Source organism: Chrysochloris asiatica, unplaced genomic scaffold (genome assembly GCF_000296735.1).
Source record: "Chrysochloris asiatica unplaced genomic scaffold, ChrAsi1.0 scaffold00088, whole genome shotgun sequence".
Classification (NCBI taxonomy): domain Eukaryota; kingdom Metazoa; phylum Chordata; class Mammalia; order Afrosoricida; family Chrysochloridae; genus Chrysochloris; species Chrysochloris asiatica.
The window spans coordinates 9,985,968-9,999,746 of record NW_006408606.1 but is presented as its reverse complement, the minus strand read 5'-3'; the positions used below and the strand labels follow the sequence as shown (position 1 = coordinate 9,999,746).

The 13,779-nt window shown below is 37.1% G+C and overlaps 2 pseudogenes; both read left to right on the top strand.

Annotated features, from left to right (window-relative positions):
• The first annotated feature begins 6,355 nt into the window (after positions 1-6,355).
• LOC102828554 lies at positions 6,356-7,362 on the top strand (annotated as a pseudogene).
• Positions 7,363-12,330: 4,968 nt separating this feature from the next.
• LOC102811393 overlaps positions 12,331-13,779 on the top strand; it is an 8,160-nt pseudogene continuing 6,711 nt past the window's right edge.

Sequence of the window (13,779 nt, the reverse complement as noted above, 5' to 3'; positions counted from 1 at the left end):
CTGAATGTGCTTGGTTCAAACTACTTGGCTTCAGGGCACTCACGTTCCTCTGTTGCCCCAGAGGCTTTGCCTTCAGGTAGGACCTACTATTGATCTAAGTAGTTAATCTGCCTGGTTCTGGTGATCGATATTAGCAAATAAATGTAGCAAACCTAGAGCTCCTACTCCAGAAATAAAGATAATTTTTAGACCTTCTCTGCCTTATTTTTTTACCTTAATTTTCCAACTTGATCTTAACCAAGTGGGAAAGAGTACTCCAGTGGAGTACCCCTTGGAGACTTCAGCAAAGAACAGAAAGAACTGTATTGTAAATGATACACATATCAGTTGTTAGGATGGTAAAGTACGTTGCTTTATTTCTGTTGTTGTTAGGTGTCATCAAGTTGGTTCTGACTCATAACAACCTAATGCACAGCAAAACAAAACACTATCCATTGCTGCTGCCACTGTGCCAGTCTATCTCATTGGGGTCTTCCTCTTTTTCACTAGCTCTTCACTTAACCAAACATGATGTACTTCTCCCTGAAGAAAGCATATCCAAAGAATGAGAGACAAAATTTCACCATCCTGGCTTCTAAGGAGCACCTAGTTGTACTTCACCCAAAACAGATTTGTTTGATCTTCTGGAAGTCCATGGTACTCTTAATATTCTTCAACAACACCATAGCATGAATGCATCAATGTTCAGGTTCCTCATGAACACAATTAAATGGTCTGGAATACCCTATCTTCCCAATTTATTTCTGTATATTCCCAATTTTCTAAAATACAATCCTATCACTTTTTATAATTTTACCCTTTTACAAAACTGAATGAAATTTTTATGCTCAAAAGATTTTGATGTCTTAAAGTAAAACCACAACTATAGCTAACCTTTGTGTAATTAAATCCTTGGGAAAACTATTTTTAAATAATATTTTATTGTGTTTTTTTGGTGAAAATTTACACAGTAAATAAGGTACCCACTTAACAATCTCTATATATATTGTTCAGTGACCTTGACTACCTGTTTCACAATGTGTCAACATTGCCATTTGTTCCATTCTGATTGTTCAGTTTCCACTAATCTAGTTTCCGTGTCCCCATCCCCTTGCCTTCTCATCTTTGCTTTAGAATAAATTTTGGCCATTTAGATTTACAAGAATATGGTGATGGCAGTGGTTATGTGTGGTGGAGTTGGTTCCAACTCATACCAACCATGTATAGGGTTTTTGAGGCTGTAAATCTTTACCAGAACAGAAAGCCTCATCTTTCTCCCTTGAAAAAGCTAGTAGATTCGAACTTCTGACATTGCAGTTAGCAGCCCAACTCATAGCCTATTACACTACCAGAGATCCTTTATAAGAATACAGTTGATTTTTTTAAGCATTGTACTTATGGGTGATGTTGTTTATTTAATTATTTAATTGAAAGGTGACCTCCAATGGTAGTTTCAACTCCAGGTTTAAAGGCCATCTCATGGTGATAGCCTTGGGGGCTCCTCTGGTATTTATATTCTGCAAAGGACCATCTATTGTGTCCCTGGACAGAATATAGTCAGCAATGGTAGCTGGGCACCATCTTAGTTCTTCTGGTTTCAGTATAGACGAGGCAGTGGTTCATGTGGATTATTAATCCTGTTGAGTACTTTCTTCTTTGAATTTTTTGTTTCCTTCTTTTTTGTTCCAGATAAGTAGAGAGCAATAATTGTACCTTAGATGGCCACTCATTGGGAGAACAAATTTTGTATATACATGTATGTAAGGTAAATTCAGCAAAGTTGCATAATGGACAAATTGTAAAGTTAAATATATATGCAAGGCAAAATCACAAAGATTGCATTAAATAGCCCTTAAATTATTGTGGCACAGTGAATAATTTGATATGTCTTTTCTAGCCATAATCATTGTATTTCCCACCAAATGACTGGGTGAAAATGTACTGTTAGGCTGTATGGAATGCTAATGAGGGGATTGGTCAGTTTTGCCATCCTACTAGGTATAAAATGAGCAATCTCAGAAGCAGGGATGGAAGAACCCACTACCATCAAGAAAGAAGAGCCAGAAGCAAAGTGCATCATTTGGACTATGAGATCTTGGCACATTGAACCTCCTCTGAGAAGACAGAGCTGTGACACCAGAGGAGTGGCAGATAAGCAGTGGGAGCAGCAGAGGCAACCGAACCAAGAGCATGAGACAGAGCAGTGGGCTTCTCAGCCCACAGACTGAGAAAGCTCAGTGTGTTCAGGTAGGAGACTCAATTAATTAATCAGAGGAACTAGGTCTGTTGACCCATGGAACTAAAGCTGAACACTTTCAGACTGTTGCTTATTGTGGAATGGTATGCCCTCTAGGCATTTATCAGCAGTGCTAAAGGAGTTTTGTAACATTGGCCAAGCAGGGCAGAGGCTAAAGAGCCAAGCAGTTGAGATGCAAAAGACCAGAGAGAGGCTGCCTGTGGGCATGACTGAGAAGCACTCCTGACTAGAAAAACTGTAGCCTAAGCATTATTGATCCCAAATTGTAGCCTGTTAATTTACATAATAACCCCCATAGTCCTCAGTAGTAGCAATGATTGTGAGGTTGGCCCAGGATCGGGCAGAGTTCCATTCTGTTGTGCATAGGGTCACTATAAGTTGGTACCAACTCAATGCACTAACAACAACAACAGCAATCCTGCGTATTGCCTGTGGTTTCTGTGTGGCCATTGCAATGGATTATCAAACCCAGCAAAGAAGTATAATGTGTAGTGGGAAGAATGGTTGGTTCCAGTATTGGTAAAAGGTTAGAGGGTGGATGGATGGCTGACTTTTGTCTCATAGAAATTGACCATGGGCTGATGAGTTTGATTGTCCTTCCCTATTGTAAAGTCAGAAGAGGTCATATGTCACTCCCACACCACTTTTATAATCACATTCCATAAAGTATAGGATATACTGACTCTGGATTAATAACTGAATTATAAAGTTTTATGTATAAATGTATAAAACGTACAACAATACAGAATATATTTTAAAGACTAAGTGTACAAAAACATATTTTGCAACTTCTCCAATAGTTTACATATGTTTGAGGTTCAAGCAGATTTTAGAACTTTTCTGCCAACATTTTTTTTATTTTAAATTCTTCTTTTACCTCTCTTCAAAAAGAGATTTGAAAGCAAAAGCCTGCTATAGAAATGTATTGTCACATTTGTGATTCAGTTTCCTAATCAAGTCTTCACTAACATTTTGTACAATAATTGTTTATTCAGTTTAGCATTTTTTAGAACAATTGATGTCAAGGCTTGATAAAATTCTTTCAAAGCAGCCAATGTTTTCATGAGCTTTGGAACTGAGTCTTCATGTGGAGCTACGTTTTATGAAAAGCATACATCATTAAGCATTTTAATCAATCTCATTGTGGTGGGGAATTCAGGCTAGGAAAGACAGAAGGGAATGGATCTACCCTCTATCTCTTGTCACAGGCAAAGAAGTCTTAAATGCAATGTTATGTCAAACTGTCTCTTATTCTTTCTTTTTCTTTCTCTCTTAGTTAAATTTGCATTAACTAAATTATATATGATGTTATTCCCTTAAAAGAGCTGATAATAGTGAATATAAAATTACTTTCTTATAGTATTTTATTGTGGTTTTCCATTCAATAATTTATACACATACTTTTCATGACACAACTTTTCAAGTTGCAATCCCTTCAATGCAATCCCCTCAACTCTTCTCACTTTTTCCCTGGATTTCTGTGTCCATTTGCCCTTTCCTGAAACTTCCTACCTTCTGAACATTGTTTTTGGGCAAGCGCTACACCTTTGGTCTTAAATGGTTGATGTTCTAAGAAGTATGTTCCTCACAGGTACTATTGTTCACTTTAATAGGACTTTTAATTGTTTGGCTGAAAAGTGATCCCCAGGATGGGCTCAGTTCTAGCTTTAAAGGGTGTTTAAGGGTTATAGTGGAGTCCTGATGTGGCACTGTGGGCTAATGAGTCAGACTGCAAAGTCATTTGAACAGCAAGGTCAGTGGTTCAAGCTCACCAGCTGCTCCTTGGAAACCCTATACAGTGTCACTAAAGGTTGGAATCAACTCGACGGCACTAAACAACAACAACAACAACAACAAGGGTTACAGTATGGGGATTCTACCAGTCTTTATCAAATCAGTAAGGCTGGTCTTCTTTATAGTTTTGAATTTTGTCTACATTTTCCTCCCAGTCTCTACGGGACCTTCTTTTGTGATCCTAATCAGCGCTGTCAGTAATGGTAACCAGCACCATCTAGTTCTTCTGGTCTCAGGGTAGTGGAGGCTGTGGTCCATTAGTCCTTTGACCTAATCGTTTCCTTGAGTCACTGATTTCCTTCACTCTTCTTTGCTCTAGATAGGGAGAGACTAATAATTGTATCTTACGTGACTGCTCACAGCTTTAAAGATCCCAGTTGCTACACATCATAGTCGAACATAGAACATTGTCTTTGTGGACTATATTATTCCAATTGGCAAAGATATCCTGTGAAACTATGGTCCTAAACACCCAAGCCCAGAGATGACTGATTCCCTCAAGGTGTTTAATTATGGCTAAGAAGTATTCATAACTTTACCCCCACCCCACACACACACACACATATATATATATATATTTGTAGCACATACAAGTATGTATGTAGTAATATCCTGGGCCAAATCTATATACTCTCATAGGTGTACTTATTGGAACTACCATGCATATAATTGACACCATACCTACTTCATACTTTCTCCATTTTCACTTGCATTGCTACATAGTGAAAGACCAGATGTATATTGGTGAGAACTTATGGTTACTGTGACAGAAAGTAGCTTAAACAGGATTGATCTAGCTTTGGGTAGGGATAGATCAGATTGCTCAGAGAATATCAGGACTTCCTCTCTATATATCTTATTGCTGTTTGTTTCTGTATTGGCTTTATTTTCATACTGCATTGCCTATACAGTGGGAATGATAAACACAGATTCATACAGAAAGATAGTCATACAAATTTATATGGTTCTCTTAGAACAAAAGTCCAGAGGAAAGATAAGTAACCAGTTTCCTCCACCCCTGCCCCCGGTTCATATTAAAAGCTGAAAAGGTTGTTGATTAACAGTCCTTGATCTCATGTCCATCCCTGAAACAATCTTTTTGTTTAGAGGAAGGGGATCTCTGATTAGCTAGCCTGGAATGTTGGAGGTAGTGGGGCCACAATCTTGGTGTTCTTGCTGTTAGGTGCCTTAGACTCAGTTCCAGCTCGTAGCAATCATATGCATAAGAGACTGACACATTGCCCATTCCTACACCAACCTCACAATCCTTGCTATGCTTGACCCCATTCCTGCTGCCATGGTGCAAATCCCTCTCAATGGGAGTCTCTCTTTATTTTGTTGACTCTCTACTTTACTAAGCATCCAGGGACTAGTCCCTCCAGATACTGTGTCCAAAGTATGAGAGACTAAGCCTGGTCATGTTGGCATCAAAGGATCATTCTGGTTGTACTTCTTTCAACACATGTTTTTGTTCTGCTGGAAGTCCATGATACTTTTAATACTCTCCTCCAACATCATAACTCAAATGCATCAATTCTTCTGTGGTCCTCTTTATGCATTGTCCAACTTTCACACGCATATGAGGTTACTGAAAATATCATAGCTTGTGTCAAGCACACCTTAGTCATCCAACTGACAACTTCTTTGCTCTTCAATACTTTAAAGAGGTCTTGTTCCACAGATTTGCATAATGCAATGCATAGTTTAATTTCTTGACTGCTGTTCCATGAGTGTTGATACTGGATCCAAGTAAAATGAAATCTTTGACAGCTTTAATCTTTTCTCCAATTATCATGATGTTATTGGTAAAGTTGTGAGGCTTTTAGTTTTCATTACATTGAAGTGCAATCCATCTCCAAAGCTATGGTATTCGATTTTCATCAGTATTTTAAATCTGCTTTGCTTTCAGCTAGCATGTTTTTATCATCTGCATATTGCAGGTTGTTAATGAGACTTCCTCCAGTCCTGATGTCACAATTCTTCATATAATCCAACTTCTCTGATTATTTGCTGAGCAAACAGATTGAATAAATGTGATGAAAGAATAGAACCCTGGCACACACCTTTCCTGATTTTAAAACATTCAATGTTCCCTTGTTCTATTCAAACAACTCCCTCTTGCTCTATGTACAGGTTCCTTATGAGTACAATTAGGTCTTCTGTAATACTCATTCTCTGCAATGTTATCCATAGCTTGTCACAATCCACACAGTTAAAAGCCTATGCAGGAGATTTGAGGTTTGGTTTTCAGGCAGAAAATGAAACTGCCATTGCAGCCTCGGAGAACTTGAAAGCTGCAAACTTTTAGCCTTGAAGGGGAACAAAATGCAGCCGATGCAGCATAAGAAACCAGTCAATTACTTACAGTTTGAAGACTGACAGCAATGGTGATTTTGTTTCTTCATCTACACCTTTAAACAAGAAATCCAGGACAGATTTAAAGGCGTTAAAACAAGAAAAAACAAAACCTAAATTTTAGAATCTCCAGAAAGAGAGTATACCACTACAAGAGAAAACCCCTAAAAAAAAGATACCTTTGGATGACAAGCTCTACCAGCAAGACTTAGAAGTTGCACTAGCTTTATCGGTGAAGGAGACACCAACAGTCACCACTGATGTGCCAGAGTTGCCAGAAGAAAGCATTGAAAAATGTGACAAAATGAAATAGAAGCAATGACTAAGTCTCCTCATATCTCTAATTGTAGTGTAGCCAGTGATTATGTAGATTTGGACAAGATTACTGAGGAAAAGGGCTTTCCTGATGCTCAAGGGAAAAGAAAAGCAGTGTCTAAAGCTGTGGTCTGACAAAGGAGGTGTGTTTTGAAAGGCAGTGACGTGACGACAACAGTGTCACTAACTCCAAACCAACCTTGGAAAATAGTAAAGATTCTGAGAATGATTCTGTTTTTGGTGAAAGTGAAGAAAATGATGAAGAATTCACAGTGAGAAAAAGTAAAGGTAAAGAAATTAAAAAGAAAGAAGTGAAGGTAAAACCTTCAGTAGAAAAGAGAGAGAAGAAATCTAAATCCAAATGTAATGCTTTGGTGACTTCAGTAGACTCTGCTCCTGTGGCCATCAAATTAGAACCTCAGCCCATACCAAAAAAGGTTTCTCTCTCTTCAGAGGCCACTATGAAACCACTCCAGATATACAGTCCTTAAGCTGAAAGCAAGAGACCTAAGTGGGTGCCACCAGTGGAAATCAGAAGTAGCAGCAGCAAGAGCAGCCCACTGCCAGTGGTGTCTGTTAAATCTCCAAGTCAGAGTCTCCACCTGGGCTTGTCCAGATTAGCACCAGTTAAACCTTTGCATCCAACTGCAGCTAGTAGCTGAGTGTGGGTGTGGGTGATAGCAAAGAAACTTTTAATGTAGTGAATCACAGTTCTGTGTTTATATTTAGGTTGTGGTACTACTTGAGGACGGGATTGTAACATAAAGAATCATTGAACATGTCACGTAAATGACCATTACCCATTTTGTGATAATGTGCTCTGAAAAATGCTTCAGGACTTCAAAAAATAAATTTATAAGGATTATACTCTAATTTTAAAAAAAGCCTATGCATAGTCAATAAAGCACAGGTAAACATCTTTCTGGTAGTCTCTGTTTTCAAACAAGATTCATCTGACATCAGCAACAATATCCCTAGTTCCATGTTCTCATCTAACTCTGGCTTGAACCTCTGGCAATCCCTTGTCAATGAATGATTGCAGCAGTTTTTAAAATATCTTTAGCAAACTTTTACTTGCATATTATATTAGTGATATTGTCTGATGATTTACACATTCCATTGGGTCACCTCTCTTTGGAATGGGCATAAATATGGATATCTTCCAATCAGCTGACCAGGTAGTTGTCTTCCAAATTTCTTGGCATAGATGAGTGAGTGCCTTCAGTGCTGCATCAGTTTCCTGAAAAATTTCAATTTATATTCCATCAATTCCTGGAGACTTGTTCTTTGCCAATACTTTCAGTGCACCTTGAGTTTCTTCCTTTAGTACAATTGGCTCTTCATCACAGTTTGTCTCTGAAAATGGTTGAACGTCAGTCATTTCTCTCTGGTAGTGTCTCTGTTATTCCTTCCATCTTCTTTGACACTCTGTATCTTTCAACATTTTGCACAAAGAATCCTTCAATTTTGAGAATTGAGGTTTTATTTTTTTCCTCAGTTCTTTCATTTTGAGAAATGCTGAGTGTGTTCTTCTCTTTTGCACAATTCATTATAATATTTGACTTTGTCATCTTGAGCTGCACTTCAAAATTTTCTGTTCAGCTCCTTTGCCTTCTCATTTCTTCCATTTGCTTTAACATTTCTACACTGGAGAGCAAGTCTCTTCTGACATCCATTTTGGTTGTTTCCTTCTTTCTTGTCTTGTTAATGACCTTTTTCTTTCTTCTGTATGATGTTCTTTATGTCATCCCATAACTCTACTGGTTTCGGTCATCAGTGTCTAATGCATCAAATCTGTCCTTGAGATGATCTCTAAATTCAGGTGGGATATGTCCAAGGTCTTATTTTGACTCTTGTAAGCTTCTTTTTTTAATTTTCTACAGATTCAACATGAACTTTTGTGAGAGCAACTGGTGGTCTATTCCATAATCTGCCCCTGGCCTGGTTTTGGCGGATGATATGGAACTCTTCTTAGACAACATTCTTAGTCCCTGGTGTGGTCTGCAATTCAAACTCACCAGCTGCTCCTTGGCAACCTTATATATGGTCACTATGAGTCAGAACCCACTCAAGGGCACTTAACAACAATAACAACAGAAGGTATGGTGTCAGGGAGAAAGTTACCTTTCACTGAAGGGTCTGTCCTCCATACCAGATAATAAGATAGCTGACTACCTACCTGCACAGCTTATCTTATCCATGATTGTTATCTATAACTGTGCTACACAGCTATGGTTTATTGATTCAGGGTGGTGGTTTGCTAGCATAAGCTGAACCGTTCAAAGGCATTTAACAACATATATCACTAAAAACACAATTTTACTTCATCTATTCTTTAAGCTTATATAAGTGAAATAATATTATATATTTTTAATATTTTTATTCTTTCACACTTTATGTATACAAGATGGATCTGGAGTTCATTTGTTTTCATTGTTGTTTAATATTTAATATAATAATCAATGACATGCAATGATTTAATGAATTCATTCATGAATACTCTCAAAAACATGGATGATATACAATATTTTTCTGGAATATTTTCTTTTAATATTCACTAATATTTTAGTGAAAGTATACTACTTCTAAACCTTTCTGTTTTCCTTTAATCACTTAACCTTATAACAAAAGTGCAAATATGTTATGCTTTTAAAAACTATTCTGAAATATTATGCCCAATTTCTGCATATTTCATTGTATAACTCTGATAATCATTCATTAAACATCCTCCTGGGTTTTCATTTATAGAGTGTTTATAATTATTTACTACCATTAATAATGTTATGGTGAACATTTAATATATAAAGATTTTACTTGTATTTCAAAGTATTATCTTTGGTCATTTCACACAAAAAATTAATTACTATATAAACAGTATAAAGTCAAATTTCTCTGTAGAACATAGGTATTTATTTATTATTTAATCAGGAGTAAATGAGTTGTTGTTGTTATATTCCACTGAGTCAGTTATAATTCATAGTAACCCTGTGTACAACAAATTAAAACACTGTTTCAATATAGGGTTGTACAGCATCATCCCATCCCAACAATCATTGCTGTGTTTGACTCCATTGTTATAGTCACTTTGTCAATCCATGTCCCTGAGGGGTTTTCTGTTTTGCGCTGACCCTTTGCTTTACCAAACATGATGTCCTTCTCCAGGGACTGGTTCCTCTGGATAATACATTCAAAATACATGAGCGAAGTCTCTCCATTCTTGTTTCTAAGCAGCATGCTGGCTGTATTTGTTCCAACATAGATTTACTCATTCTTCTGGTAGTCTGTGGTATAGTCAATATTCTTTACCAACATAATTTAAAGGCGTCGATTCTTGTTGTTGTTGTTAAGTGCCGTTGAGTTGATTCCAACTCACAGAAACTCTGTATGAGACTTTCAAAGAGCGGCTGGTCGGTTTGAACAGTCGACCTTACAGTTAGCAATCCAGTGCTTATCCTACAGCATCTCCTTAATTATTCTGTCTTCTGTATTCACTATCCAGCTTTCACGTGCACATGATGGGATTGAAAATACCATGACTTTGGTCAAATGCACCTTAATCCTCTAACTGATATCTTTGCTCTTTAACATTTTAAAAGGTCTTTTGCAGCAGATTTGCCCAATGTAATCATCATTTGATTCATTGACTGCTGCTTCCATGAGTGTTGATTGTATATTCAAGCAAAACAAAACAAAATACTTTCTGTGTTTATCATGATGTTACTTTTTGGTTTAGTATGAGGAAATCTGTTTTCTTTATGTTAAGGTGTAATCCATACTGAAGTTTATATTTTTTTTTTATTTTCATCAGTAAGTGCTTTGTGCCCTCTTCACTTTCGGTGAAATGTGAAGATGACTTCACTTAAGTAAATGAGAGGACTTGTTATACTTCACCCTTGCCAGCATTAAAATAAACTTGCTTATTCTGCCTCTCTCTCTAATTCATCTTCTTCAAGAGTTTTGATGCAAATTATGATAGAATGGTTGTTGTTGTTGTTAAGTGCCATGGAGTCGGTTCCAACTCATAGCGACCCTGCACAGGGTTTCCGAGGCTGTAAATCTTTACGGGAGCAGAACGCCTTATCTTTCTCCCGCAGAACTGCTGGTAGTTTCAAACTGCTGACCTTGCAGTTCACAGCTCGATTCGTAACCACTATGCTACCAGAGCTAGAATAGTAAGACCTAGGAAACTGGGGGTGAAAAAAGCTTTTTATGTAAAAGAACTACTCAAATGAAAAAGGTTCTCAAAAAGGAACATCATTTAACATCATTGTTGTTATTGTTATTGTTAAATGCATTAGAATTGGTTCCAATTCATAGTGACCTTATCTATGCACAGTAGAACAAAACATTGCCCAGTCCTCAGCCATCCTCACAATTGTTGTTAAGATTGACCCTATTGATGCTGCCACTGTTACAATCCATCTTGTTGGGGCCTTCCTCTTTTTTGTTGTCCCTCTACTTTACCAACGTGTTATCCTATCCCAGGAACAGGTCCCTCTTGTTAATATGTCAGAAGTATGAGAGACAAAGTCTCATCATCCTGGCTTCCAAGGACCACTCTGGCTGTACTTCTTCCCAAACAGATTTGTTTATTCTTCTAGCAGTCCGTGGTACTTTTAATACTCTTATGCAATACCATAACTCAAATGCATAAATTCTTCCACAGTCTTCCTTATTCATAGTCCAACTTTCACAAGCACATGAAGCTACTGAAAGTACTATAGCTTGGGTCAGGTGCACCTTAGTTCTCAAACTGACATCTTTGCTCTTGAAAGCATTTAGCATAGTAGTTATTAATAATAAATTAATATACCCCTGATTGTAAGAGAAGAGAAAAATAGGAGAAAGGAAAATCAAAGTGTAACAGAAATTCACCAAATGTTCATCACACTCATTTCCTCAGCATCTAAGCACACAGTTCACAATGAGGATACGTTCAATAGTCTCCCTTCCTTGGGAGTCTTGGAATTAAGTCCTGGTTGTCTGCTCCTGAAAGATCACAAACTTTGAAACCCTATGGAGCATATCTATTCTGCTCACTTGGGTTCACAGGGTTGCCACAAGTCAGAATTAACTCAACAGCAACTTTTTTTTTAAAGTCTTCATTCAGATTTGTTCAAACATCCTGCTTCCTGTTTCCCCCATCAATTAACTGAATGGTAATATATGAAGACAGAGCCCCCAAGGTAGGTACCTTAGTTTCTAAATGTCTATGTAGACTGTTACTCCTCTAGAAAAACTCAAAATAAAAGGAATGAGATATAGATTTTATAAGGTTACATATCTAAGAATGCAGGGTTTATATACTACAGCAGCTGGTATAATTTTCCTAACCATTAATAAACATTTATTGAGTAATTACTATATTTTAGACACTTTGCTCCACCACTTGTCTGTCAGTTTGTCACACTGTGGTGGTCAGCGTGTTGCAGTGAATCTGGAAGCTATGCCACAAGTATTTTAAATATTAGCAGGGTCACCCAAGGTGGACAGGCTTCAACTGAGTTGTCAGATTAAGACAGACTAGGAAGAAGAAGAGACGGACTACTTTCAAAAAATTTAGTCACTGAAAACCTTATGAATAGCAGTGGAACACTGTCAGATCACTACAGAATATTTCATATTGAATCATGATGAAGAGCATCAGCATACTGTCAGATATAGTGCGGGAAGATGATCCTTCATGTGGGAAGTCACTCAAAATGTGACTGGGAAGAGCTGACCATGATAACATGAATGGAGTAAAGCTTTCAGGCCCTTCTTCTGATTATGGAGCACAACTCAAAATGAGGAGAAAAAGCTGTAAACATCCATTAATAATTGGACTTGGAATGTACAAAATTTGAATCTAGGAATATTAGAACTTGGCAAAAATGAAATGAACACAAACATATCAATATTCTAGACATTAGTGAGCTGAAATGGACTGGTATTATAAACCAATAGCATGGTTTACTCTGCCAGGAACCACAGAAATCTGTCTTGAATATAATGTTGTCTGTGATAGGATAATATTCATATGCCTACAAGGAAGACCAGTTAATACAAGTATTATTCAAATTTATGCTTCAACCACTAAAGTCACTGATGATGAAATTGAAGAATTCTACCAATTTCTTCAGTCTTAAATTGATCAAACACACAATCAAGATGTATTACAAGTTACTGGCAACTGGAATGCAAAGGTTGAAAACAAAAAGGAAGGACCAGTTATTGGAAAACATGGCCTTAGTAATAGAAACAATGTTGGAGATCACATGATAGAATTTTGCAAGACCAATGACTTCTTCATTGCAAATGCTTTTTTTTTAACAAGATGATTACCATCAGCCAAAACAAGACCATCAATTGCTCATATGAAAGTTCAGGCAAAGCTGAAGAAGGTAAACAAGTCTATGAGAGCCAAAATATGACCTTGAATATATCCTACCTGAATTTAGAAATTACCTCAAGAGCAGATTTGATGCACTAGACACTAAAGACAGAAGACCAGAGTGTTGAGGAATTATATCAAGAACATCATACAAAAGGTTATTAACAAGACAAGGAAAAAGGAAAAGACAAAAATGGATGTCAGAAAAGACTATGAAACTTGCTCTCCAGAGTAAAGATGCTAAAGCAAATGGAAGAAATGAGGAGCTGAACAGAAATTTTCAAAGGGCAGATGTAGAAGATAAATTTAAATATTATAATGAAATGTGCAAAGACCTGGAGTTAGAAAAAAAAAAAAAGGATGCATACACTCAGCATTTCTCAAGCTGAAAGAATGGAAGAAAAAAATTCAAGCCTTGATTTGTAATATTGAAGGATTCTATGGGCAAAATACTGAATGATCAAAAGAAGATAGAAGGAATGCACAGAGTCACTGTACAAAAAAGAAATAGTCTATGTTCATATGATATGATCAAGAGTCAGTCAATGATACTGAAGGAAGAAGTCCAAGGTCACTGACAGGACTGGCAAAGTACAAAGATCCAGGAATTGATCGAATATAAATTGAAATCTTCCAACAAGCTGAGGCAGCACTGGAGACATTCACTCACCTATGCCTAGAAATTTGGAAGACAGTTACCTGAGCA